The sequence below is a fragment of the Pseudophryne corroboree genome, unplaced genomic scaffold, assembly GCF_028390025.1.
Source record: "Pseudophryne corroboree isolate aPseCor3 unplaced genomic scaffold, aPseCor3.hap2 scaffold_1333, whole genome shotgun sequence".
In the NCBI taxonomy this organism is placed as follows: domain Eukaryota; kingdom Metazoa; phylum Chordata; class Amphibia; order Anura; family Myobatrachidae; genus Pseudophryne; species Pseudophryne corroboree.
In genome coordinates, this window is record NW_026967959.1 from 114,254 (window position 1) to 129,276 (window position 15,023).

The following is a 15,023-nucleotide window of genomic DNA, read 5'->3' on the forward strand; positions in this document are numbered from 1 at the left end:
TGGTGTTGAAGCTGTTTTAACTGGGTAAATAAATCTTGTGTGAGGCCCGCCCAGATGACCGAAGATGGAAGTATGGGGGTAACAGGATTGTTATTGTGAACCGGAAGAAAGCTATGTGACAGGGCATCAGCCTTAGTATTCTTGGAACCAGGCCTGAAAGTGATTATAAATTTGAAACGCGTAAAAAATAATGCCCAACGTGCCTGCCGGGCATTAAGCCGCTTAGCCGATTCAATGTATTGCAGGTTCTTATGGTCAGTCAATACCGAAATAGTATGTTTTGCTCCCTCCAGCCAATGCCTCCACTCCTCGAAAGCCCATTTTACCGCCAGTAACTCCCGATTACCAACGTCATAGTTGGATTCAGCGGAGGAGAATTTTCTGGACATAAAGGCACAAGGATGTAACTCCAGAGACTCCGGATCCTTTTGAGAAAGGATAGCCCCCACTCCAACCTCCGAGGCATCAACCTCCACCACAAAGGGCAATTCCGGATTAGGATGTCTGAGGACTGGAGCCGAGACAAAGGCTTGTTTCAAGGCCCGGAAGGACAACTCAGCTTCACGCGACCAGTTGGTAGGATCCGCTCCTTTCTTTGTCAGAGCTACAATGGGAGCAACCAGGTCAGAAAAAGAATGAATGAACCTCCTATAATAATTCGCAAACCCTAAAAAACGCTTAATTGCTTTTAATTGGTGGGTTGCGCCCAACTAAGGATGGCCTGGAGTTTCTTTGGTTCCATGGAAAATCCCTGAGGGGAAATTATGTACCCTAAAAAAGATACTTCCGTGACATGAAACTCACACTTCTCCAGCTTGGCATATAAATGATTCACACATAACTTTTGAAGAACCAGACGCACCTGGGTAACATGTTGTTCCATTGATTTAGAAAAAATCAGGATGTCGTCTAAGTAAACGACCACGAATTTCCCTAGGAAGTCACGGAGCACATCGTTAATGAGGTCTTGAAAAACTGCCGGAGCATTGGACAGGCCGAACGGCATCACCAGGTATTCGTAGTGACCCGACTGAGTACTGAAGGCCGTTTTCCACTCATCTCCAGATTTAATTCGGATGAGGTTGTACGCTCCTCTAAGGTCAATTTTAGAAAAAATCACAGCAGAACGTAACTGATCAAAGAGTACAGAAATCAACGGCAAAGGATAGGTGTTTTTAACTGAGATCTTATTCAGGGCTCTAAAATCAATGCAAGGTCTAAGCGAGCCATCCTTTTTCTCCACAAAGAAGAAGCCTGCACTTTAAGGAGATTTTGATGGTCTAATAAATCCTTTCTCAAGGCTCTCCTTTACATAATCATTCATAGCCGCAGTTTCTGGCCCGGATAATGCATATAATCTTCCCTTTGGCAATGCGGCACCAGGAATTAACTCAATAGCACAATCATAAGGCCGATGGGGAGGCAGAATGTCCGCATTGCCTTTGGAGAAAACATCAGCAAACTCCTGGTATTCCACCGGAATGAGTTCTGGAATGATAGCTGCTGCTCTGACTGGAAACGTGATACATTCCTTATCACAAAAAGTACCCCAATGTGAAATCTCCCCCGACCGCCAATCAATGGTGGGATTATGAAAGGCCAGCCAAGGGTGACCCAGAACAACTGGAACTGCTGGGCAATGTGTAAGAAAGAACTCGATTTTCTCGGAATGTAGAGCTCCTACTGTAAGTAGTACAGGGGGTGTACGGAGAGAAATAATCCCATTAGACAGCGGACTCCCATCTAAGCCATGCATGGTGACACACCTACCCAAAGGTAACTGAGGAATGCCTAAGGCCTTAGCCCAAGTTAAATCCATAAAGTTTCCTGCAGCTCCACTGTCAACAAAAGCCGACACCGAAGAACTGAAGCCGAGGCGAAACTGACTGCGCAGGGCTGGGTCATTCCAGCCACAGTCGTTCGACCAACGGCGAAACTCCGTACAATAAACCTCTGCAGGATTTCTACCCTGTCTGAGAGCGCGCAACTGACTTTCAGCGGACGCCTCTCTATCAGGGTCATCATACAAGAGCCCTAAAGACTCAAAAAAGCGTCAACTGACAACAATGCCGGATCCTCTGCTCTTAAACCAAATGCCCAGGTCTGAGGATCCCCCTGGAGCAAAGAAATAATAAACCCTACCCGCTGAGATTCAGTACCCGAGGAAGTCGGTCTTAAACGAAAATAAAGTTTACAGGATTCTTTAAAATTAAAAAACTCTTTTCTATCACCAGAAAAACGGTCAGGCAAATGCATCTTTGGTTCAGGGACTACCCTTGGGGAAGCTCGCAAAAGATCTTCCTGCGACTTCACCCGAAGAGAAAGATCCTGAACCATCTGAGTAAGTTCTTGAATCTGGCTGACTAAGAGCTGACCAGGATTTGGCCCTAAACCTGTTGGATTCATGAGGCCGATAAACTCTCACAAAACTGAATGAGAAAAAATTAAACCCCGTTTAATTTTAAGTTTTGGTATGGCCGGTAATAATGTTATGATTCCAGCACTCTGGTCAGAGAAGATCTTATGGCAAGGACTGGAGCACTGGAACTGAATGCTGGGGAAGGGAGCAGGACAGGAAAATAGCCCCTGGCACCCTAACTCTGTTGTCTCACCCGTGTTGTCAGAAATCCCCTGCGAGACTATGGTTTCTTGAGCCCTTGGCAGCCGCTTTTGAAGGGCGGATTATGTCTGCCCAACTTCGATGCCCCCCGGTCTTAATGAGAGACAAAGGGAAACCCGAGACAGGGTGATAACAAGAGGCCCTCTAACTAAACAACCAGGCCAGGGGCTAAGCAAACTCAAAACTATAATATGTGCGGAGAAACCGCCAGGAAAAAGGACAACCAAAATATCCACTTGTCCAATTCTCCTACCCGGCACCGCCAAGTACCAGAGAGGACTTGTGGAAGCGGAACCCTCCGCACATGCTCCAAACACAAAATATAAAAGGTAAAGCGGCTGAGCCGCAACACACGGCAGAGCCGCAACTCACGAACACCACTGGATATAAAACGGTGATCAGTCAGGACTCCAGGGAACCAAACGACCTCTTGGGATGAGATGACAACTCCCGAATACCGGACTTCTGCGGACTGGAATGACCGGATACAGCAGGACTGGAAACAGACTCTCGGCAAACAAAGGCAGCATGCAGGAAGCTATTACCGGCGTCTGTGAGAAGCCCTGGGAGTGTATTTAACAAGGAGTCCTCCAATCAGCTGCTAATGGCTGATTAGAATAAATGCCGTGCAGCTGCCTTGCTGCACGGCCAGAGAGCAGGTGAATATCTTAATTTCCTAAAGCCTAGCAACGGGGAACGCGGTCCGCCAGTGGCGTCCCCGTTGCTAGGGTCCGTGCGGCTCAGCGCGCCCGGCGTCTAGCGTTGCTAGGGAGCCGGCGGCTGTACGTGCACGGCGTCTCTAGTTGCTAGGCGCCGGGCCGCGCAGACCATCAAGCGGACCCCGGCGCCTAACAGTATGACTCCCAAAAACAACAACCGCGTCATTGGGACCAACTGCGATTTTGGCAAGTTTAGGAGCCAACCATGTTGTTGAAAAACTGTCAGGGAGAGTGCAATGTTTTGCACCAACTGGTCCCTGGATCTCGCCTTTATCAGGAGATCATCCAAGTACGGGATAATTGTGACTCCTTGCTTGCGAAGGAGAACCATAATTTCCGCCATCACCCTGGTGAAAATCCTCGGAGCCGTGGACAGACCAAACGGCAATGTCTGAAATTGGTAATGACAATCCTGAATTGCAAACCTTAGGTAGCTTGAGGCAGTGGCTAAATGGGAACATGTAAGTAGGCATCCTTTATGTCTACCAAAACCTAGAGATGAGCGCCTGAAATTTTTCGGGTTTTGTGTTTTGGTTTTGGGTTCGGTTCCGCGGCCGTGTTTTGGGTTCGAACGCGTTTTGGCAAAACCTCACCGAATTATTTTTGTCGGATTCGGGTGTGTTTTGGATTCGGGTGTTTTTTTCCAAAAACACTAAAAAACAGCTTAAATCATAGAATTTGGGGGTCATTTTGATCCCAAAGTATTATTAACCTCAAAAACCATAATTTACACTCATTTTCAGTCTATTCTGAATACCTCACACCTCACAATATTATTTTTAGTCCTAAAATTTGCACCGAGGTCGCTGTGTGAGTAAGATAAGCGACCCTAGTGGCCGACACAAACACCGGGCCCATCTAGGAGTGGCACTGCAGTGTCACGCAGGATGTCCCTTCCAAAAAACCCTCCCCAAACAGCACATGACGCAAAGAAAAAAAGAGGCGCAATGAGGTAGCTGACTGTGTGAGTAAGATTAGCGACCCTAGTGGCCGACACAAACACCGGGCACATCTAGGAGTGGCACTGCAGTGTCACGCAGGATGTCCCTTCCAAAAAACCCTCCCCAAACAGCACATGACGCAAAGAAAAAAAGAGGCGCAATGAGGTAGCTGTGTGAGTAAGATTAGCGACCCTAGTGGCCGACACAAACACCGGGCACATCTAGGAGTGGCACTGCAGTGTCACGCAGGATGTCCCTTCCAAAAAACCCTCCCCAAACAGCACATGACGCAAAGAAAAAAAGAGGCGCAATGAGGTAGCTGTGTGAGTAAGATTAGCGACCCTAGTGGCCGACACAAACACCGGGCCCATCTAGGAGTGGCACTGCAGTGTCACGCAGGATGTCCCTTCCAAAAAAACCTCCCCAATCAGCACATGATGCAAAGAAAAAGAAAAGAAAAAAGAGGTGCAAGATGGAATTATCCTTGGGCCCTCCCACCCACCCTTATGTTGTATAAACAAAACAGGACATGCACACTTTAACCAACCCATCATTTCAGTGACAGGGTCTGCCACACGACTGTGACTGATATGACGGGTTGGTTTGGACCCCCCCAAAAAAAGAAGCAATTAATCTCTCCTTGCACAAACTGGCTCTACAGAGGCAAGATGTCCACCTCATCTTCACCCTCCGATATATCACCGTGTACATCCCCCTCCTCACAGATTATCAATTCGTCCCCACTGGAATCCACCATCTCAGCTCCCTGTGTACTTTGTGGAGGCAATTGCTGCTGGTCAATGTCTCCGCGGAGGAATTGATTATAATTCATTTTAATGAACATCATCTTCTCCACATTTTCTGGATGTAACCTCGTACGCCGATTGCTGACAAGGTGAGCGGCGGCACTAAACACTCTTTCGGAGTACACACTTGTGGGAGGGCAACTTAGGTAGAATAAAGCCAGTTTGTGCAAGGGCCTCCAAATTGCCTCTTTTTCCTGCCAGTATAAGTACGGACTGTGTGACGTGCCTACTTGGATGCGGTCACTCATATAATCCTCCACCATTCTATCAATGTTGAGAGAATCATATGCAGTGACAGTAGACGACATGTCCGTAATCGTTGTCAGGTCCTTCAGTCCGGACCAGATGTCAGCATCAGCAGTCGCTCCAGACTGCCCTGCATCACCGCCAGCGGGTGGGCTCGGAATTCTGAGCCTTTTCCTCGCACCCCCAGTTGCGGGAGAATGTGAAGGAGGAGATGTTGACAGGTCGCGTTCCGCTTGACTTGACAATTTTGTCACCAGCAGGTCTTTCAACCCCAGCAGACCTGTGTCTGCCGGAAAGAGAGATCCAAGGTAGGCTTTAAATCTAGGATCGAGCACGGTGGCCAAAATGTAGTGCTCTGATTTCAACAGATTGACCACCCGTGAATCCTTGTTAAGCGAATTAAGGGCTGCATCCACAAGTCCCACATGCCTAGCGGAATCGCTCCGTGTTAGCTCCTTCGTCAATGCCTCCAGCTTCTTCTGCAAAAGCCTGATGAGGGGAATGACCTGACTCAGGCTGGCAGTGTCTGAACTGACTTCACGTGTGGCAAGTTCAAAGGGCATCAGAACCTTGCACAACGTTGAAATCATTCTCCACTGCACTTGAGACAGGTGCATTCCATCTCCTATATCGTGCTCAATTGTATAGGCTTGAATGGCCTTTTGCTGCTCCTCCAACCTCTGAAGCATATAGAGGGTTGAATTCCACCTCGTTACCACTTCTTGCTTCAGATGATGGCAGGGCAGGTTCAGTAGTTTTTGGTGGTGCTCCAGTCTTCTGTACGTGGTGCCTGTACGCCGAAAGTGTCCCGCAATTTTTCTGGCCACCGACAGCATCTCTTGCACGCCCCTGTCGTTTTTTAAAAAATTCTGCACCACCAAATTCAAGGTATGTGCAAAACATGGGACGTGCTGGAATTTGCCCATATTTAATGCACACACAATATTGCTGGCGTTGTCCGATGCCACAAATCCACAGGAGAGTCCAATTGGGGTAAGCCATTCCGCGATGATCTTCCTCAGTTGCCGTAAGAGGTTTTCAGCTGTGTGCGTATTCTGGAAAGCGGTGATACAAAGCGTAGCCTGCCTAGGAAAGAGTTGGCGTTTGCGAGATGCTGCTACTGGTGCCGCCGCTGCTGTTCTTGCGGCGGGAGTCCATACATCTACCCAGTGGGCTGTCACAGTCATATAGTCCTGACCCTGCCCTGCTCCACTTGTCCACATGTCCGTGGTTAAGTGGACATTGGGTACAACTGCATTTTTTAGGACACTGGTGAGTCTTTTTCTGACGTCCGTGTACATTCTCGGTATCGCCTGCCTAGAGAAGTGGAACCTAGATGGTATTTGGTAACGGGGGCACACTGCCTCAATAAATTGTCTAGTTCCCTGTGAACTAACGGCGGATACCGGACGCACGTCTAACACCAACATAGTTGTCAAGGACTCAGTTATCCGCTTTGCAGTAGGATGACTGCTGTGATATTTCATCTTCCTCGCAAAGGACTGTTGAACAGTCAATTGCTTACTGGAAGTAGTACAAGTGGGCTTACGACTTCCCCTCTGGGATGACCATCGACTCCCAGCGGCAACAACAGCAGCGCCAGCAGCAGTAGGCGTTACACGCAAGGATGCATCGGAGGAATCCCAGGCAGGAGAGGACTCGTCAGACTTGCCAGTGACATGGCCTGCAGGACTATTGGCATTCCTGGGGAAGGAGGAAATTGACACTGAGGGAGTTGGTGGGGTGGTTTGCGTGAGCTTGGTTACAAGAGGAAGGGATTTACTGGTCAGTGGACTGCTTCCGCTGTCACCCAAAGTTTTTGAACTTGTCACTGACTTATTATGAATGCGCTGCAGGTGACGTATAAGGGAGGATGTTCCGAGGTGGTTAACGTCCTTACCCCTACTTATTACAGCTTGACAAAGGGAACACACGGCTTGACACCTGTTGTCCGCATTTCTGGTGAAATACCTCCACACCGAAGAGCTGATTTTTTTGGTATTTTCACCTGGCATGTCAACGGCCATATTCCTCCCACGGACAACAGGTGTCTCCCCGGGTGCCTGACTTAAACAAACCACCTCACCATCAGAATCCTCCTGGTCAATTTCCTCCCCAGCGCCAGCAACACCCATATCCTCCTCATCCTGGTGTACTTCAACACTGACATCTTCAATCTGACTATCAGGAACTGGACTGCGGGTGCTCCTTCCAGCACTTGCAGGGGGCATGCAAATGGTGGAAGGCGCATGCTCTTCACGTCCAGTGTTGGGAAGGTCAGGCATCGCAACCGACACAATTGGACTCTCCTTGTGGATTTGGGATTTCAAAGAACGCACAGTTCTTTGCGGTGCTTTTGCCAGCTTGAGTCTTTTCAGTTTTCTAGCGAGAGGCTGAGTGCTTCCATCCTCATGTGAAGCTGAACCACTAGCCATGAACATAGGCCAGGGCCTCAGCCGTTCCTTGCCACTCCGTGTGGTAAATGGCATATTGGCAAGTTTACGCTTCTCCTCCGACAATTTTATTTTAGGTTTTGGAGTCCTTTTTTTTCTGATATTTGGTGTTTTGGATTTGACATGCTCTGTACTATGACATTGGGCATCGGCCTTGGCAGACGACGTTGCTGGCATTTCATCGTCTCGGCCATGACTAGTGGCAGCAGCTTCAGCACGAGGTGGAAGTGGATCTTGATCTTTCCCTAATTTTGGAACCTCAACTTTTTTGTTCTCCATATTTTATAGGCAGAACTAAAAGGCACCTCAGGTAAACAATGGAGATGGATGGATTGGATACTAGTATACAATTATGGACGGACTGCCACGGTTAGGTGGTATAAAAAAACCACGGTTAGGTGGTATATAATACAATTATGGATGGACGGACTGCCTGCCGAGTGCCGACACAGAGGTAGCCACAGCCGTGAACTACCGCACTGTACACTGGTTGATAAAGAGATAGTAGTATACTCGTAACAACTAGTATGACGACGGTATAAAGAATGAAAAAAAAACCACGGTTAGGTGGTATATATTATAATACAATTATGGTTGGACGGACTGCCTGCCGAGTGCCGACACAGAGGTAGCCACAGCCGTGAACTACCGCACTGTACACTGGTTGATAAAGAGATAGTAGTATACTCGTAACAACTAGTATGACGACGGTATAAAGAATGAAAAAAAAAACACGGTTAGGTGGTATATATTATAATACAATTATGGTTGGACGGACTGCCTGCCGAGTGCCGACACAGAGGTAGCCACAGCCGTGAACTACCGCACTGTACACTGGTTGATAAAGAGATAGTAGTATACTCGTAACAACTAGTATGACGACGGTATAAAGAATGAAAAAAAAAACACGGTTAGGTGGTATATATTATAATACAATTATGGATGGACGGACTGCCTGCCGAGTGCCGACACAGAGGTAGCCACAGCCGTGAACTACCGCACTGTACACTGGTTGATAAAGAGATAGTAGTATACTCGTAACAACTAGTGTGACGACGGTATAAAGAATGAAAAAAAAAACACGGTTAGGTGGTATATATTATAATACAATTATGGTTGGACGGACTGCCTGCCGAGTGCCGACACAGAGGTAGCCACAGCCGTGAACTACCGCACTGTACACTGGTTGATAAAGAGATAGTAGTATACTCGTAACAACTAGTATGACGACGGTATAAAGAATGAAAAAAAAACCACGGATAGGTGGTATATAATACAATTATGGTTGGACGGACTGCCTGCCGAGTGCCGACACAGAGGTAGCCACAACCGTGAACTACCGCACTGTACACTGGTTGATAAAGAGATAGTAGTATACTCGTAACAACTAGTATGACGACGGTATAAAGAATGAAAAAAAAACCCACGGTTAGGTGGTATATATTATAATACAATTATGGTTGGACGGACTGCCTGCCGAGTGCCGACACAGAGGTAGCCACAGCCGTGAACTACCGCACTGTACACTGGTTGATAAAGAGATAGTAGTATACTCGTAACAACTAGTATGACGACGGTATAAAGAATGAAAAAAAAACCACGGTTAGGTGGTATATATTATAATACAATTATGGATGGACGGACTGCCTGCCGAGTGCCGACACAGAGGTAGCCACAGCCGTGAACTACCGCACTGTACACTGGTTGATAAAGAGATAGTAGTATACTCGTAACAACTAGTATGACGACGGTATAAAGAATGAAAAAAAAACCACGGTTAGGTGGTATATATTATAATACAATTATGGTTGGACGGACTGCCTGCCGAGTGCCGACACAGAGGTAGCCACAGCCGTGAACTACCGCACTGTACACTGGTTGATAAAGAGATAGTAGTATACTCGTAACAACTAGTATGACGACGGTATAAAGAATGAAAAAAAAACCACGGTTAGGTGGTATATATTATAATACAATTATGGATGGACGGACTGCCTGCCGAGTGCCGACACAGCCGTGAACTACCGCACTGTACTGTGTCTGCTGCTAATATAGACTGGTTGATAAAGAGATAGTATACAATACTACTAATATACTGGTGGTCAGGCACTGGTCACCACTAGTCACACTGGCAGTGGCACTCCTGCAGCAAAAGTGTGCACTGTTTAATTTTAATATAATATTATTTATCATGTACTCCTGGCTCCTGCTATAACAACCTGCAGTGCTCCCCAGTCTCCCCCACAATTATAAGCTTTATATACAATACATTGATGTGCAGCACACTGGGCTGAGCAGTGCACACAGACTGAGTCACTGTGTGACTGTGTATCGTTTTTTTCAGGCAGAGAACGGATATATTAAATAAAACAAACAACTGCACTGTCTCTGGTGGTCACTGGTCACTGTGGTCGTCAGTCACTAAACTCTGTCTGCACTCTCTTCTAATCTACAGTATCACAGCAATCTCTCTCTCTCTCTCTCTTCTAAATCTAATCTAAATGGAGAGGACGCCAGCCACGTCCTCTCCCTATCAATCTCAATGCACGTGTGAAAATAGCGGCGACGCGCGGCTCCTTATATAGAATCCGAGTCTCGCGATAGAATCCGAGCCTCGCGAGAATCCGACAGCGTCATGATGACGTTCGGGCGCGCTCGGGTTAACCGAGCAAGGCGGGAAGATCCGAGTCGCTCGGACCCGTGAAAAAAAAAGTGAAGTTCGTGCGGGTTCGGATTCAAAGAAACCGAACCCGCTCATCTCTACCAAAACCATGAAATCTCCGTCCTCCGGACTGGAGATCACTGCCCTGAGAAATTCCATCTTGAAATTGAATTTCTTTAGGAAGAAATTGAGGGATTTCAGATTTAAGATTGGTCTGACTGAGCCGTCCGGCTTCGGGACCACGAAGAGGCTTGAATAAAAACCTTCTGTCACGATCCGGGTATCTGGACACCATTTCTTACCCATCAGATGCCTCCTAAGGCTGGCTCAGCGCTCCAGGACCGGATCCCATCTGTTATCCTAATGTTCACATTCCTGCATCCTCTCCTGTCTCTCTGAGACGCTGTCACAGTAACGCCTTATTACATCTGGCATGGCGTCTCCCGCGGCCTCCGCCGCCGTCCCTGAGCTTCTGCATGCAGAGTGTCAGAGTGGCGATTACGTCAGCCGCGGTCTCCGCTGTGTCCGCGTGGTTGGATGTGCACTTGTCAGCCGGGCGTCTCCTGTCTCCAGTGGCCGGCGCCGCCATTACTGTTTTCATTACCACATGGATTACAAACCAAACTTCCCTCCAAGTGTCTGCATGGGCGCAGCCATCTTGGACTCTGTCAGCTGATCATTTCCTCCAATCTGTTGTCAGTATTGTTAATCTGCATAATTGCCTAGCCAATCCCTTCCTTGCTGCAGGTATAAATACACTGTGCCTGAGCAAGGAAGGCGTCAGTGCTTTGGTTGTCAAACCTAGTTCCTGTTTGTCTCTCTCCTGTGATTGTCTTCCAGGTTCCAGCTCCTGTCTCAAGACTTCCACCATAGAGACCCGCACCAGCATTCCACCTGCGGTGTAGCCTGACTCTCTGATCCATTGTGGATTCATCTGTTTCCAGCTTCAACATTACCTGCTTCCAGCTCAGCTTCCAGCAGAGTACAGCTTCTCTTAAAGGGCCGGTGTCCTTTCTACACTTTACCACTCTCCACCGGTATTATTATTTCTCCGCTCTCAAACTCTACATTTTACTCATATTGCATCGCTCTCAAGCTTCATTTATTATTTAACTGGTTCCAGCCAGTATCCACTCCGTGTTAACAACAGTCTGGTTCCAGCCAGTATCCACAGCAGCTGTTTTATCTTCAGCAACCCAGCTTTTCCTGGAACACCAGCTGGTACTATCCTGGGTTATCTCCATTGCTACAGTCGGGCCTGGTAAGGACTTTCCATCTAGAAGATTATAAGAACTATCTCACACTACCAGTGCCCTGTGGCTCCTGCCACCCTGTAGTACCCAGGAACTGTATTTATTCTTTGCTGACTTTTATGTTTTCTTTTACTGCTGCTGTGTTGCGGAGTTGTCATAATAAACATCATTGACTTTTATCCAAGTTGTCGTGGTCACGCCTTCGGGCAGTTATTATTCATGTTACTTACATGTCCAGGGGTCTGATACAACCTCCCGGGTTCCGGTACATCTCAGCCCCTACAACTGAGGCTGCCTCCCGTCAGCTCAGGCCCTCAGTTGTGACACCTTCTCCCTGCTGACTAAGGCCAATTTGAACAATCGGTGAGGGGGAACGTCTTGAAACCCCAGTTTGTACCCTTGGGACACTATTTGTAAAACCCACGAGTCCAGGTCCGAATGAATCCAGAACTGACTGAAGAGTTTTAGACGTGCCCCCACTGGTGTGGGCTCCTGCAAGAAAGCCCCAGTGTCATGCAGTGGATTTGGCAGAAGCAGAGGACAATCTCTGGTCCTGCGATCTTGAAGAGGCTACAGACCTCTTCCTTTTCCTTCCTCTACCTGCAAAGAAAGGGGAATCTTAACTTCTTGCATATCTATTGGGCCAAAATGACTGCGGTAGATAATGATGCGTCTTCATCCGTTGAGAGGGAACATAGGGCAAGAAGGTTGACTTACCATTGAAATGAGGATGCATCTTGCTGCCTTTCCAATGAAGCAAGTTTAATTTAGTAATAGGTGAAAAACCATCCCTACAAAGGTGTTAATCAGAGACTTGGCTTTGTGGACACTTTTCAGAGAACAAATTTGTTAGCATAAAAATAAAGCCAGAAAATGAAGAGCTGTTTAATCACGCAATTTGATTTTTTTGCCAGCATATTTCTTTTTCTCTGCAACCCACTGCTAAATTGTGCTTCCTAGATGTTTTTATAAAATCACTGAATCAAATCTAACTCTGATTACATCAGAGAAGGCCAGGTACCCTACACCATAACAGGGGGTATGAAATTTGACTTGTCTACTTAAAGATCACCAAAATCTGATAACAAGGTCAATTACATCCCTGGGTGGGATTGAACCACCAACCTTTTGGTTAATAGCCGTACACACTAATTGATTGAGACACTTTGCAAAAGTCCATACTGACAAAGGCTAATAAGCATTCATCTAAAACGTTTCCTAGAAAAACTTAAAAAAGTCAATAATCTGGAGAGTTTTTGTAAGATGTTTCTTCTATCAACCAACGAAGAAACACATTGGTACTTTCCCATGATGATTGAGTGCTTCAGGATCTCTTGCACTTACATGTGCAGCAGAGTACAGCAATGGAAGCATGCTGGGCCCATAACCCAGAGGTAGGCAGATTGAAACTATCCTCTGCTATATGCATTTTTTTGTTTGTTAATTAAAGTAATCCAAAACAGTGGTGCACCCAGGGGGGGTTTTAAATGCATGAGTATTATTAATGACTGTCTAGCGTCCTCTGCAGCCTGCTGTCTTCCTGGTGGCACTTGCAAGTGCAATAAAAGTTTACTTTTTTTTAATTATAGTACATATATATCCATGTGCCTACATATATACACATGTATATACATACGTATGTACGTACGTACGTACGTACGTACGTACGTACGTACATACATACATATAAACACACACACACACACACATATGATATATATATATATACATGTGTATATATATGTGTACTGTATGTGTGTGTATATATATATATATATATATGTATGCATGTTTAATATGCTATGTATATGTGTATATGGATTCACTATGATCTCCCGGCCTCCCGGCGACCAGCATACCGGTGCCGGGAGGCCGGCTTACCAACAGTGTGGCGAGCGCAAATGAGACCCTTGCGGGCTCGCTGCGCTCGCCATGCTACGTGCGCCACACTATTCTATTCTCCCTCCAGGGGGGTCGTGGACCCCCACGAGGTAGAATAAGTGTCGGTATGCCGGCGGTCAGGCTCCCGGCGCCGGTATGCTGGTCGCCGGGAGCCCGACCGCCGGCATACTGAAGACCACCCGTGTATATGTATATGTATGTGTGTGTGTATGTGTGTGTATATATATATATATATATATATATGTGTGTGTGTGTAGATATATGTGTATATATATATATATATATATATATGTGTACATATATATATATATATATATATATATATACACACACACAGACACACTAGTTTTACGGACCCAGCATATACTGGGTCACCTCAGTCCCCACCCCCGTGATTGGCTCCGCCCAGTTCTGGAAACCCCCCCCATGCAAATCCTGCGTTTGCCACTGCAAAACTGGGATTGATATTTTGGCTCTTTTATTTTTACTTAAAGTACAATAACTTTTACCATTTTAATTTGTTTTTATAGTATATTGACAGTATTGTTTTCTTTCAAAAATCCACTTAATTTTCTTTACCCTATTATTAAAATGGTAATTGACAAAAACAAACTACATTGTCACCAGAAGAGCAATACAAAATGTACAAGTGATATATTAAAATCATCTTTCCAGCTTGAATTTCAATGATGCATTGGGGCAACGATTTTGTGAGAAACATCTTCACCCTTAAATAAAGATTTTCTTAATTCCTTACCTGTGTGCTAATTAGATATCACCTTGTTTTCACATTAAACAGACTTCCACATGAGAAAGCAGCAAGGATGCAGTGGCGTTAATGTTTCCTGGTGTCAACCTGTATTATTTCAGTAGACATTGAAATGAGGATGCATCTTGCTGCCTTTCCAATGAAGCAAGTTTAATTTAGTAATAGGTGAAAAACCATCCTTACAAAGGTGTTAATCAGAGACTTGGCTTTGTGGACACATTTCAGAGAACAAATTTGTTAGCATAAAAATAAAGCCAGAAAATAAAGAGCTGTTTAATCACTCAATTGGATTTTTCTGCCAGCATATTTTTTTTCTCTGCAACCCACTGCTAAATTGTGCTTCCTAGCTGTTTTTATAAAATCACTGAATCAAATCTAACTCTGATTACATCAGAGAAGACCAGGTACCCTACACCATAACAGGGGGTTTGAAATTTTGACTTGTCTACTTAAAGATCACCAAAATCTGATAACAAGGTCAATTACGTACCTGGGTGGGATTGATCCACCAACCTTTTGGTTAATAGCCGTACACACTAACTGATTGCGCCACAGAGACACATTGCAAAAGTATATACTGACAAGGTCTAATAAGCATTCATCTAAAACGTTTCCTAGAAAAACTTTAAAAAGTCAATAATCTGGAGAGTTT